General features: G+C 37.6%; 1 long non-coding RNA gene across 6 annotated transcripts in view; it reads right to left on the bottom strand.

Moving 5' to 3' along the window:
* The window catches only part of LOC111090567, a 269,981-nt gene that overhangs the window by 178,201 nt on the left and 76,380 nt on the right, over positions 1-15,400 (bottom strand). For all 6 annotated transcript variants that reach the window (XR_005372296.1, XR_005372299.1, XR_005372295.1 and 3 more), the window contains one exon: positions 8,234-8,405. This is a non-coding gene — a long non-coding RNA (uncharacterized LOC111090567). The remainder of the gene's footprint in view (positions 1-8,233; positions 8,406-15,400) is intronic.

The following is a 15,400-nucleotide window of genomic DNA, read 5'->3' as shown; positions in this document are numbered from 1 at the left end:
TAAAAATATTTAGTATCTGGCCCTTCACAGAAAAAATGTCTGTAATCCCTACCCTACATATCTTGGTAAGACGCATATGTCACAAAGCATAAGAAACAAGCTCCTCAATAATTCAGGGGTTGTATAACTTCAGTAAGGTTTCTAGAGTTCCAGTGCATGTCAATTTATCAGCTCTGGGGTGAGGGACAAGCCAGTACATTTGGCACCTACTACCCCTAAGAAAGAAACATGATGCCTATTAGACCTTTCTGGGTTTTGAAGGAAACGTATGCCTGATTATGGCATGAAGGTTGCTTGGACATATTTACCAAGTAACTTGTAAGATATCTACTTTTTAGTGGAGTCCAGAGAGCAGGCTCTACCATGAGTCCACACTACCATGCAAGCCTCTCTGCCACTTGTGCCTTATAATACAGCTGCTCCCATGGTACATGAGGTATCTGTGATAGGGATGGTGCATGGAGTCTTTGGCAGGGCCCTCTTGATGAATCATCATGTAGACCCTTGGGATTCTAGAGCAAATCATGCCCTCTTCTGCAGAAAAATCATTCTCCTTTGAAATACAGCTTCTTTAAACTGGGCCTAGAATAACTGACATGAGCCACAAACTTATTATGCAACCTCAGTGTTCATCACATGCTGAGTGCTACCTGAATCACTAAGCCATAAACACTGAGAGTGGCAGCAGTCCATCTTCAAGTGGAAGTGGTATATGAGAAACTGGGCTCCAGAAGGTCATGAAGGTGCACATAAGCTTCATGAACAACACTCTCATGGTGCCTACTTCTGTTTCGTTGCCTCTTCTCCCTTACCGCACATATGGCCTCAGGGAGACTCCTCTATGACTAGTTCACTGAGAAGGGAAGACAGTTGGGCACGGCTCATAAATGGTCCTAGAAGATAATCTAAAACCACCCCAAAATGGATGGCAGTAGTGGCCCTGGAAGGGGAGTTGTTTAAGGGATATCCTCCCTGCAGATAGAATTTTGAGAAGTTATTTGGTTTGCCTAAAAGATGAGAGTGCCTGGGAAATGAAAGTGTAAACCCATGCTTTTATGTGTGCAGTCACTAACAATTGAGTGAGTGGATTTGAAAGAGCCAGATTCAGAAATTGAAAATCTGCTTAGGAGAAGAGGTCTGTGGATAGATCTTTCAGAATGGGCACAAAGTGGGGGGATATTTATGTCTCATGTAACTGTAGCAGGACAAACATAGCAGAGGTTGCTTCAACAATTAGAGGGACAAAGTGTTCCATTCTGTCCAAAACTAAAATAGCAGAAGTTGTGGACATTTTGGAGAATCTCAAAAATAACAATTTTCATTCACCATGGCTCATGTGGCTATATCCACTATTAAGTGAACAATTTATCAGCAGCATAGATACTAATTGAGTCCTCAATAGGCAGAAAACTATGATAAACTTGCCTGGGGCAAATGGACTATTGGTAGTAGACATGGATATTATAAATATCAAGTATGGCCATGTGACAGGTTGAAAAAAAAAGGGACAGTAACTGTCCATGTTTTCTTTATTCTTTATACATCTATATTTGCATAAATTAATCTTCTTCTCTAGTCCGCCACTATAAAATATGAAATATGCTCATATGGGTTGAATCTATATTTTAATATTCAATCAAGGAATATCAGAACTGGATAAAGGGCCTTCCTTTTTTTGGAAAACAAATGTGTCTTCACTTGAACCGATGTTTGTTGCATCATGTTAGTTAGAAATAAGATGCTAGAAAAATGAAACTAGACCATTCTCTTACACCATACATCAAAATGGATGAAAGATCTAAATGTGAGACAAGATTCCATCAAAATCCTAGAGGAGAACACAGGCAAACCCTTTTTGAACTTGGCCACAGCAACTTCTTGCAAGATACATCCATGAAGGCAAGGGAAACAAAAGCAAAAATGAATTATTGGAATTTCATTAAGATAGAAAGCTTCTGCACAGCAAAAGAAACCATCAACAAAACTAAAAGACAACCTACAGAATGGGAGAAGATATTTGCAAATGACGTATCAGATAAAGGGCTAATATCCAAGACCTATAAAGAACTTCTTAAACTCAACACCAAAGACACAAACAATCCAATCATGAAATGGGCAAAAGACATGAACAGAAATCTCACAGAGGAAGACACAGACATGGCCAACAAGCACATAAGAAAATGCTCCGCATCACTTGCCATCAGGGAAATACAAATCAAACCACAATGAGATACCACCTCACACCAGTGAGAATGGTGAAAATTAACAAGACAGGAAACAACAAATGTTGGAGAGGATGTGGAGAAAAGGGAACCCTCTTACATACACTATTGGTGGGAATGTGAACTCTGAAAAACAGTGTGGAGGTTCCTCAAAGAGTTAAAAATAGAGCTACCCTATGACCCAGCAACTGCACTGCTGGGGATTTACACCAAAGATACAGATTCAGTGAAACACCAAGACAACTGCACCCCAATGTTTCTAGCAGCAATGTCCACAATAGCCAAACTGTGGAAGGAGCCTCGGTGTCCATCAAAAGATGAATGGATAAAGAAGATGTGGTCTATGTATACAATGGAATATTACTCCGCCATTAGAAATGACAAATACCCAGGATTTGCTTCAACGTGGATGGAACTGTAGGGTATTATGCTGAGTGAAGTAAGTCAATCAGAGAAGGACAAACATTATATGGTCCCATTCATTTGGGAATATAAAAAATAGTGAAAGGGAATAAAGGGGAAAGGAGAGAAAATGAGTAGGAAATATCAGTGAGGGAGACAGAACATGAGAGGCACCTAACTCTGGGAAACAAACTAGGGGTAGTGGAAAGGGAGGTGGATGGGGGTTGGGGTGACTGGGAGATGGGCACTGAGGGGGGCACTTGACAGGATGAGCACTGAGTGTTATGCTATATGTTGGCAAATTGAACTCCAATAAAAACATTTTTTAAAAAAGAGAGAAGACACTATATTTCTCTTTATTCAGAAATGAAATATAGGGAGAAGTGTAGTACATGGATGCTGAATTGATAAAGAGGTGAATTTTGTTGGATTGTCCTTTTTTAACACAGCACTGCCTCAAGAACACAGAGGAGTAGCCAGGAACTACATATTTCAGGATCCCCTACTTTGTATGGCTTTGTGTTAGAGCTTACCAATGAGAGAAACTTGTGATATTTTGCAGACAGACTAGAGAAGAGATTCTTCGGATCTATTGGGAGTTCACAGAATCTTAATTCATGGTATTTTGGGGAGTCCATGGTAACCAGATGGATGGGTAGATGGGATATTCAGTGACCTCCCAAGCATTCCAAATGCACCCACATTTTTGTGATAGTCTGACAGTTGGTAGGAATTTTCCCAAAGATACTGAGATTGCAGCAATTTCCTGGCAAACTTTTTATGAATCACACATTTTAGTGCTTCAGCCTAAGGTGAAGTGACTATCTCCCTGACCTACCAGCTATAGACTTCCCAGCATTCACTCTCTCCACTCTTTCCACAATCATGTAAACTTTAATTCCTTTGATTGAAATTTTCTTCCCCATAATACCTAAAGTGTCTCTGTTTTCCTGACTAACCCAGATTGATACACATTGTTTGCCTTTACTTTTATCTGTGTGCTTCTGCCACTTAAATTCTGATTTCCAAAAGCACAGTACATCTGTGATGACACTGGCAGCAGCATGACTCACAAACTTTTATGGCATTTGGATATAGCTACCTTTTGTTTTGAAAATATAGGGCAAGATGTGGGGAAGTACTTCTCCAAGACCTAAGCCAGGAGAATAGATGTTTCTTTATGGTTTCAGACTGCACCGTGCCAGTGCTAAGTCTTGAATCCCAAGCAACAGAAATAATCATGTATTCTTAAATAAATATATTCTCTGTGTGTTTGAGACACAGGGACTTTTATTTTTTATTTTTTTAAAGATTTATTTATTTATGATAGACACAGAGAGAGGGGCGGGGGGCAGAGACACAGGCAGAGGGAGAAGCAGGCTCCATGCCGGGAGCCCCACGCAGGACCGATCCTGGGACTCCAGGATCACCCCTGGGCCAAAGGCAGGCACCAAACTGCTGAGCCACCCAGGGATCCCCGACACAGGGACTTTTAAAGTTTAGGGCCTAGAACAGGGGTCTGTCTTGTCCCAAGCTAAAGGCAATTTTAAGAACAAGGGTCACATGTCCAGAAAGACTACAAAGGAATTTACATAGATGCTACATCTTCTGGTCTATATGTTGCCATCATTTTAGAAGCTGTCACAGTCAGAAACTGGAAAATATTGTTTACATATTTATGTAAACCACTGAAATACATGGAGTGATTTATTCATGTTGTTCCATAAATAAAAGCAACTGACATTAAATTAGTCACAAGAGCACTAAGTCACATTTCCCTTTATTACTTATATCAGAGGCCCAAAGGAACATGCTATATGCCCTCAGAGTGATTCAGTGGAGCTAAAAAAGCCCACCAAATGTCTTAGGCCTTTTAGAATTACACATCAGAAATGTTTATAATCAATATGCTCAAAGTAGCCAATGGAGAAACCAACCAAGCTACACAAATGCTGCAGTGCATCTGTGGGACCTTTCCTACTGAATCAGTGTTATCTAAACCCATACAGAAGACATCAATTGCTGTCCCAGCAGTAAAGAAGATTTCAGGTTCATTTTAATCCTAAGATTAAAGGGATAGAAAAGATGCTGAGAGATCTTCAAGTTCATCAAGATTAGACTTAAATTGCTCCAAGGAGAACAGAATCCAATCTCTTTAGACTCTCTAGGGAAGAAATTCAACTTTCTCTGCTACTATTCTCTGTTGGATACCATTTGAATGCTTAGTTGTGACTCTAACCTAAATCAATTCTGTGGCTACTTCTTGTCCTTTGTTCCACTGCAGATAAGGACAGTTTGCATCCTCTTTGTCAATGAATGCTTTGAGATTAATTAATATATGTGTATAAAATACATATGTGACCTTGAAACCAAGATTCATTTCTTCAACAACCAATTTATGAGCATCTCCTATGTTATTGTTGCTGTGCTAGGCATTGAGAAAGAAACAAAAGAAGTTTACAATCTAAAATGTAAGCCTAAACACCACATTCAATCTTTGTAGCTCTTCCTGGTTTATAAACTGCTTTCATTCTCTTGATAACATTTGAACTTTGTAAAAGTCTTCTAACATTTTTCCAGAATTACTCTATCAGTAATATGACCTGCGACATGACAAAGAGGTGAGGGATCTTGGATGTTATCCCAGATCTTACAATTCCTTGTCCAAGGCTCTTTCTATTATGCTTATTTTATGAAAATGTTTATCAGTGAAATGAAAACTGAAACAATCACCCAGAATATTTGAAATACAAGTCTAGACCCAATTGCTACATTTAGTCACAGCAGGTATCAATCATGCCATCAAACTTATTTGTCCTGCATCTTCATTATAAGAAGACATACATGTATCCAAAGTTTAGTGAATATGATGTTTTCTGAACATTTCATGGGAAATGAAGGAGAGGGTATAGATCACCTACTAGAACTTAGTGGAAATTGCAGGAAACAATTTTCCAAGTTTGGGGGGGGGCCACTTAACCAATCAGAGATATATTCTCTCACCTGTCTATGGTTTCCTTCTTTCCATCAGTTTCCTCTACTTTGTTGGAGCAATATATACACAGTCAACTCTAAAATCCACACTGCCTAAGGGCACCTGGGTGGCTCAGTTGGTTGAGCATCCACCTCTTGGTTTTGGCTCAGGACATGATCTCAGGGTCATGGAATCAATCCTCAGTTTGCTTTCCACACTCAGTGCAGTCTGCTTCAGATACTCTCTCCCTCTCCCTCTGCTTACACATGTGCTCTCTCTCAAATAAATAAATAAAATCTTCTTTAAAAATCAAATCAAATTGACATTGCCCACAAGTGATCCTCACTACTCCATGCAACAACCCTGGTAGGTATACTCAAGTGTCCATTTTGACCCAGGTGCTTTAATTAGAGATTATTTTATTGCAAGTAACAAAAAGTAGTCTTAAATTTCCCTGAACAAAATTCACAGTTATAACCACTTCATTCCCACAACAGACCAAATCATGAAGTGGAAAAGCAGGTCACAAGGTTGGTTGGCAATTTCTCTAAGCCCTGACTCAGTGGCTGCCCCATTATTATCACTCTTTGCAAAAAAGTTTTCTCTCCTTTTCCGAACAGAATTAAGATGCCTTATGAAAGCCAGACAGCAACTTCAATTTTAAGCACCCATCAGTGACTGTCAACAATCCTCACATCCTGTGAGAAAAAAAAATCTGGTTGACCAGCATCTAGGTCAGATGTCCAATTAACTATCACCCAAATTATGTAACCCATTCCCTACCTGGCAGAGGCAGTGCAATTGTATCAAGATATACTTGTATCAAGAAGGGGCTGTGGATGCAACTGATAAATTGACAAAACATTTGCCCAGTCAATCAGTTAGCTCTTTGGTTAACAAACATAAGTTTCTGCTGTACAGAAGCCTCCATGAAGAAGAAACAAAGACTCAAACGTGTACTCTGCCCAAAGACAATCTGTCTAATAGAGAGTAAAGCATACAGATAAGATAGAATGCAATGTTTCTCTAAAGAGAACATTTCTGTTGGTCTTCCAGTGACTCCATAAAAGTTCTTTATGACAGTTTTAAAATACTGCCTTTGTATTTTGTTGAGTCTAAAAATATAATCCTATTCTGGATTATCTAGGTAAGTATCTAGTACAGCATATTTTGCCACAGACTTTCATTGCTTAAGTCTGATGAGTGTTTATTTATGAGATATAAAATGACCATCTTAAGTACTTTTACTTTGTGAACTCTTTAATGAAATGTTTCTTACATTGGGATCCAGATATATTTGGGGGCTTTGATGTTCCTCAAGTTTAAGAAGAGCTGATATAAAGAGTTAATAAAATATTAACATGTATTAAATCCCTCCCATGAATTATATGTTTTTATATATAATTTTGTGTTTTATATAGCTTTTATAAAATTCCATGCCTAACTTTAAAATAATCACTTGAAGTTGGTATTATTATCCTCATTGTGTAGGAAAGGAAACTAAAGTCTATAAAACCTAAGCAGTTTGTCCAAAGATCAGAGATGGCCAATTAGGAACTATAATGATAATTCAAGTATGTAGCAGCCTATCTCCTCTATATCCTTTCTTTTACATCATGTTGGCTAAGGGCAGGGGACATTTATATGCTATACTCTTTTATGTATATCTAGGTACGAAGGAGATAATTCTGGCAAAATCAGAAAAGCTGAAAATTATGAGGAGCATAAAGAGAACAAAGATTATTTAAATCTGGTAAATGTAGTGACGTGAAAGTAGGTTGCCAGATTTAGCAAATAAAAATATAGGATACTCAGCTAAATTTAAATTTCAGATAAACAATGAGTCATTTTTATAGTATGAGTGCTTGCCATGCAGTACTAAGGATATATTCAAATCAAAAAATGACTCATTGTTTATCTGAAATTCAAATTAACTGGGTATCCTGTATACTATCTGGCAACCCTCCATGAAAAAGGTAGGTGGGTATAAATGGGAATGGTGGAGACAAATGGATCTAAATACTGTCAACTGACTAAGATTAGACTTTATTCTCCAAGCAGAGGGGAATCAATTGGAATTTCTGAGGGAAATAGCAACATGATCAGATGTGTGTTTCAGGAAGATTAATCTGTCTGGGAAAGATAAAACAAATTAGAGACATGAAGTATTGGATGTAGCAATTCAGAGGACATGTATGAGAGCCTGAATTATGTAAGTGGCAGTAGTACAGAAGTGGAAAGGTAGATCTGAGTGACATAAAAGGGGTAGCATCATCAAATTAGGTAATCCCAAACTGGCTAGTGAAACATGCCTATCTGGATTTGTAGAACTAACAAGCACCTTTGAAAAAAAATAGGTACATTGTCAGTATTTCTGTTTTAAAACACATACTTGAAATCCCTCTTGGATTGTTTCCCCCACATTGGGTGTCATTTTCCCCAGAAGCTATGTAAACATCTCACACTCAATCCTGAGTTCCTACACTAAAATCATGAAGTAGTTTTTCATCATGACAGTGAACCCAGAGCACACACTCAAGAGGCATATGATGGATTAAGGACAGCTTTGAGCTGCCAGTGGGAATGAAAAACAGAAGAAGACTGAACATTGCAGCACATCAGAGAGAAATCTTACCTTCTCATTTTTATCAGGCATGAAGTTTATCTTTTGCCCCAGGATTGCAATGTTTTCCATATGGGCATGGTGGTTTATGGTCACAATGTGGGTACCCTCCAGAGGTTACCTAAGTCATCCATCAGAGCCAGCCTTCAGTTGTCACATGGGCATCATCTAGACACTACACATTCTGAAAAAGGACAGAATGTGCAGACAGTTTCAGAATTCTTTAAAATTCCTTTTTTTTTTCATTTATTTAGATAATATTTATCACATACCTACCACGTTCTAGAGCAGGGGTAATCAAACTAAAGCCCATAGGCCTAATGTGACCTACAGTCTGTTTTTATAAATAAAGTTTTATTGAAACACAGCCACAACCATTTGTTGAGCTGCTTTCAAGCCCAGTGGCAGAGATCCCATGTCTTTCAGAGTCAGGAAACTTTCCTAAATAGACAATAAATATTTGAGGCTTTCTGGGGCCATTCAGTCGGTGTTACAACTACTCCTATTCCACATTACAGAGCAAAAGCAGCCATAGACAATGTATAAATAAATGGCCATGGCTGTATTCCAATATAATTTTATTTACAAAAGCAGGAGGTCAACCTGCAGCCATAATTTGTTACTCCCTAGTCTAAACCATAGAATGTCTCTGGTTTATGTCTCTAGAAAAATGCAGTGATAATTTTCCACATGAACTAACCAACACTGGCTCAGTATTTTATTTCTCTCCACTAGTATAGATACAGAGGTTTGACAAAACATATTCTATTTGTTTTAGTTTCCACTTGATGACTTATCCATTTTGGAAATACAATTTCAACAGATTACAATTAAATGTCAATTTCATTTTATTCTCTTTTGTTCTCAAATATTTGCTTTATTAATGTGTGTTGCAAAGAAAAGAAAACATCATTCTCACACACTTCTCAAATTCATTTGACTGGAGACATTTTATGGTGTTTTGCTTTATTTCAACTATATACTTGGGTAAATTGAGTTCTCTGACTAAGTTTAGATGTAGAGTCTACCACCTGATGACCTACTGCTGGTAGTTGGAAAGGGAAATATATGACGATTTAGTAGGCACACTCTGAATTTACCCATTGCTACATCTTGGGTAATATCCATTATAAATGGAATAATAACTTATTAGTAATAATCCAATCAGATACAGAAATCACACTGGTAATTTAATCAGGGAAATTTTACTATCAGGAATTATTAACTAGTACAGAGAGAATGAGCATTTTACTACTAAAAGGTAAAAGAACACTAAAGAATACAGTTAAAGTACACATGAGAGTAGCCACTACCAATAAGGCTGAAGGACAGTACCCAAGGAAGAAACCAACTCAAAAGGTGGTTCCACCAGGGCTGAGATTCGGACTTTCTTAGCGGGTATGGCTCTGACTCACTGGATGACTAGTTTGTTGAGTGTCTGCAGGCAGAGTCTGCCAAGCAAAAAACAAATCACTGACTGAGGTGTCAAGATTTTCATGGAAGACAACCACCGGGGTACCCACAGGACTTACTAGGAAGCTGCCCACTGAGATGCTTGTGGATTCGCTCAACAACCACCTACTATGATCCTGAAGAAACTATCTAGAAAGCCACTGGTTGACCACTATGCCCTAGGAGCAAGAGAAAAGGCAAGGCACCAAAACTGGAAGAGATGTGTGATAAATGTTTATAGAGTTCAGTTCAAGTTTACAAAGCAAAGAGCAAGAAGGGTGGATTCAAAGTTAAAAGTCAATAATTGATGATTGGCATGAAAAACAACTGCATTTCGCATATATGGCCTGCAAAAACATTATTTAATCAATATCTTGTATTCTAGTAAGACTCCATCTATGTATTTTAATATGCCCTAAATGCCAGGAACTATACCTGAGCTCTGAATATACACTCTCCCCTGGATTTAGTGTAGATGTCTGTTGTCAATTCAGTGTTTATAAGACCCCAAAATTCATATGTTGAAACCCCAGCCTCCATGCTGTAGTATGATTGGAAACCATGTCATTATTTCCAGAGTTTATCCTATGATTTCTAAATTTGCATCTTTGCTAATGCTCTTTTCTCAGACTTTAAACTTCTAACCCTTCAAAATAAAATATTTGGTGAAATCCTACCCATTATTTAAGGTCTGGTTCAAAGGCACTATCTTCTTGTCTTCCCTAAATTTTCTATATGAAATTGTTCTATTTTGAGACCCACAGTATCATGTGCCAGGTTCTGTTATGGGTGTTGGATATACAGGTGATTAAAACGAAACCCTCCATATAGGGATTCATTAGAAGTGGATGAAACAGATAATGGTAAAAGAGACAGGAGAAAAACTAGGAGAGTAGGATTACAGAAGCTGGTAAGGAGGTGTTTCTGTATAGAAGGAATGATCATCAATGCCAAATGCTACTGAGAAATACAATAATATAAAAACTGAAAAAAGACCACTGAGCTTTGGCAAAATGGAAGTATCCTTTATAAGAGTTATTTTGGTAGAATGGTGAAAACAAAAGCCTAACTGGAGTGAATTGATGAGATAATGACAGACGAGGAAGAGACAGAAAGCGAGTAGAGACAAGTTTTTGTTTTGCTGTAAATAGGAGCAGACAAATGGGATGATTGCTTGATCAAAGGTGGGTGCTTTCCTATATTTTCAGGTGAAAGACTTTATAGCATGATTTTATATTCATGGAAGAGATCAACAAGAGAAAGAAAATTGTAAGATGTAAAAAGAAGCCCTTGCAAAAGCAAGAGAGGTTGTTATCTAATAGACAACTGCAGAAACTACAGATTAGAATGGGGCTAGTTCACTCATGAAACAAGAAGAAAAAGAGAGAACAGAAATATGAGTGCAGGTAGAGTAAGAGATTTGGAGAAGGAAAAGAAGTTTATTCTAATGTATTCTTTTTTTTTTTTTTTTTTCAGGGAAGTACAGAATAAAGCTTTGGGGAGGGGTGTTAGAGTTTGGAAGACAAGGAGCTGTGAATGAGTCATCTCAAAAGATGAGGTGAATTTGCTACACTAGCCATGAGACCTTGATGATGTAGTTGAGAATTCAACATTGACTAGGCAGCATGATTGTGTTTTTCTCCAATCACACTTATACACTCCGCAATCCTTTTTTTTAAGATTTTATTTATTTATTTATGAGAGACACCACAGAGAAAGAGAGAGAGAGAGAGAGAGAGGCAGAGACACAGACAGAGGGATAAGCAGGCTCCATGCAGGGAGCTCGATGTGGGACTCGATCCCGGGTCTCCAGGATCACGTCCTGGGATGAAGGTGGTGCTAAACCGCTGACACTCTGCAATCCTATAGAGAGAGTTGCACAAGTATATTTTCCAAAATTTAAGTTTACAGCACCCTTAATGTCTCAGTAATTTCACTCAAATCACTCACAGGCCAAAAAAAAGAAAAATGAAAAATTACCTAATGGTTCTGTTTATTAAGTAGTTAGATCCAAATAACTTAATACTCATTTAAGTCTTAACAACTTAGTATTGTTTGAAAAATACAAATAAATTAAAAGAAAAAATAACATTGGGGCTAATTGAATAGATGCATAAATGGCCACTGTGAAGAGAGGATAGTCCTTTTAGGAAAAATTGATCTCCTTACTATCTTGGAGATGGGATAATGTGCTGCTGGCATCCTCTCTCCCCTAACACTCTGGCCACAGCCTAGAAACCCCAGTTTCAGGCCAAGCATGACCCCCATTTGGTGTGTCCACACATGGCATGGAGAGAGCTGGTGGTTGCTACATTTATTAATTTTCTGCTTAGAAATTAAGAATAGGGTTCAAGAAGAAAAGCAATGTGGGCAGCCCGGGTGGCTCAGCGGTTTAGCACCGCCTTCAGTCCAGGGCCTGATCCTAGAGACATGGGATCAAGTCCCACATCAGCCTGCTTCTCCCTTGGCCTGTGTTTCTGCCTCTCTCTCTCTCTCTCTCTCTCTCCCTCCCCTCATGAATAAATAAAATAAAATCTTAAAAAAAAAAAAAAAGAAGAAAAGCAATGTAAATAGGTTCATACAGGAAGACTGGAAAATATTTACTCTTCCTAGTTTCTTTTCCTATTGATAATAATCACAACTATAAGAGCTTTGACTCTTTCCTAATCTCTGACTCCTTCCTAACCCTCTCAAACAACGCCTCACCCAGTTAATTGACAAGACCCACAGTGACTTGGTCTATTATCATTGCCTCCTAATTGAGCTCCGCATTTGCAGTCTTATTTGACATTTAACAACTCCTTGGCTTTTTACTTAAAGATCTTCATAAGACTGTCTTATTTCCTTTTCCAGGACTGCCTCCATCCTTTTTGCCTAGGTGATTCTGTCTAAGTTCTTCCTTTCTTCTGGAATGTTCTCACCCACATACCCACCTGTCAAAATTCTCTCATTTCTTAGGAACCAATCTCAAATACTGTTTTTTGCATAAAGATTTTCCTCTTGATACTTTAAATAAAAATACTCAATCCCTACTCTAATCTCCTCCAAGATTTCATACTTCCCTAATATCAATGACCATGCCCCACAGTATTATATTCCTTTGTCTACTATCTTGAGAAAACCACCAGCTGATAAGCAACTTATAGACAGCAACTATATTTTAGGGAATCAGTCTAGAGCAGGAGATAATATATTAAGTCTGATGGTGGGGGATGAAGCCCACTTGCTGTCCTTACTAAAGGTTCTCTCCAGGCCTTAATTTCTGATTCAGTGAAATGCAGATAATATTAACAGCCACTCACACAGATTGGCTAACACCGTGTTTAGCTCATAGTAGGTGCCAAATAAATATCAGTTATTTTTCATTTTTTACATCTTTAGAGCCTTCCTGGCCCCTCACATGGAGAATGTGCAACATTTTTCATTTATTTGCATGGAAATGTAGGCCATTATAAAGGTTGTCATACTAAGAACTCAATATCATCAACTAAACAATCCTATTTGAATCTCTAGTTTGGCAAAATCTTTAAAGAATTAAATTTCCAAATCTCAGTGCCTCCCATATGAGAAATAAAACATAAATGAACCTAGTGTGCTCCCAACTAGGGAGGGGACAGTGAGAGAGACAAAGTACGTGGAAATGAGAGAGGGATCACTTTTTTAATCCTTAAAATCTCATACCAGACCACTATTTTGAGTTTGTATTTATGTTTCTTTGTTCAGTATTTTTTCTTAATCTGTTCTATTCAGGTTTTAGGTGGAAACATATTAGTTCATTTTCTTTTGTTTATTGGGTTTTTTTTTTTTTTTTTGCTTTATACTAACCTTTCTTACTTTCTCTTTAGTTTTATTTGTCTTCTCATCTTGCATTATCTCCAAATCCAATGTAATTACTAGTGTCAAATGAAAATTCTACTTGTGCTTTCATTTAAAAAATCTTAAGCTGCTTAAACCTCAGAAACTGACCTAACTAAACAGGAAATGAAATTCTAAAAATTATATATAAATTGAATTTTTTGTAGTTAAATGAATGAATAAATATTGGGTTAAGTATTCTCTAATATATCCTTGAGGAATAAATATATTTATAAGTAATTATTTGGGCAAAGTGAATAATTTTACATTGATGAATCTTTTTTCTAACACAGGTTTTCACATATCATATTTGTTTTATACAATAAAAATCTGTTATCTCATTCCTGCCTACCTGAAATTCATTTCAATGACAAAACATATACATATTTACATTGGCTTCTGACAAAATAAAAACCGTGTTTAATGAAACAAATTAAGGGGTAAGTCATGAGCTGCATTAATAAATTTAGTCCACGGTTTAGAAAGGACAACCAAATCAAGTGCCCCATCTCATATTCATTTGGAAAAGCCTTCTCTGAACACAGAAAAGAAATATAACTCTATTAAAACCTCAAGCACAGGCTGCTAACCAGTTGAATATAATTTTATAGATTTTTTTATGCTTGAATATGGAGAGGCTTTTGACTGTCATTTCTTCAACAAGATTTGTATAAATGAGGGATGACCAGTTGTATTGTGATATACAAATGTATTTGTTCAATCTACTACTTTAACAGTTTTGCTATGGTGATGAAAAACTTACAACAGCATTTCCTTTGACATAAATGCAGATCTATAAAACAGAGATTACATCTTCAGGATCACAGAGGGTTTGAGCTAACAGGATCAGAAAGATGGCTTAGTGTAACCTTTCTTTTTATATTTCAGGATGTCAAGACCCAGAGAGATAATGACACATCCAAGATCATCCAAGGTTGTTGATGTCTACACCACAGTAACTTTAGAACCCTGTCTCTTCTTCTGTCCCACAACTTAATAGAGAAAAGGAAAATTCTAGTGCTTTCAAAATCCAAACTTTAAGCTATCTTTTCTATATTGCTTAGCTGTGCTACTTCAGGGTAGTTTTGTTTGTTTGTTGTTACATAAATCATCTGATTCTCTCAAAAAAAAAAAAAAAGCTAAGGTGTTGTCTCTGGGAATGTTTTCAAAAATAAGTGGGAGAATACGTACTGAGCATTAATATATACTGAACAAAGTACAAAGACACTGAGGAAAATTTAAAAAGAAATCATAATTTTTTTTTAATTTTTATTCATGATAGACACAGAGACACAGAGAGAGAGAGAGAGAGAGGAAGAGACACAGGCAGAGGGAGAAGCAGGCTCCATGCAGGAAGCCCAACACCAGACTTGATCCCAGGACTCCAGGATCACATCCTGGGCCGAAGGCAGGTGCTTAACTGCTGAGCCACCCAGGGATTCCCAAGAAATCATAATTTTAATGACTCTTTTTATAAGGCTTAAAATTAAAAGAAACAACTAAAACTATCATCATCTTGTAGGTGGAATAACCATTTTGGCACCCTGCAGCCACTGGGTCCATGCATCCTCCTGACTTACCCTCCTAAAGGAATAGAGACCAATGTGTCCCACTATTCAGCAACTCACACTTTGTTCTCCAGTGAAGTAAGAAACAGGAGCTTTGTCACTGAGATTTGCAGCAAAATATGTGCTCAAGATGAGTATAGATACTTAGGTCAAGAATTTAATACTACAGATTCTTTCCCTCACCAGATCCATTCAGATTAGAAGGAATGAGGGCCTTATGTCAAGCCTTTGTTTCCTTGATAACTGGTAGGTGCCACTTGCTTCTCTGGCTGCCATGGTACTCACCTGTTTGTTCTACTCTGCA

The sequence above is a fragment of the Canis lupus genome, chromosome 17, assembly GCF_011100685.1.
Source record: "Canis lupus familiaris isolate Mischka breed German Shepherd chromosome 17, alternate assembly UU_Cfam_GSD_1.0, whole genome shotgun sequence".
NCBI classification, from domain to species: domain Eukaryota; kingdom Metazoa; phylum Chordata; class Mammalia; order Carnivora; family Canidae; genus Canis; species Canis lupus.
Note: the sequence above shows the minus strand (reverse complement) of the source record. Positions and strands in the feature narration are given on the sequence as shown.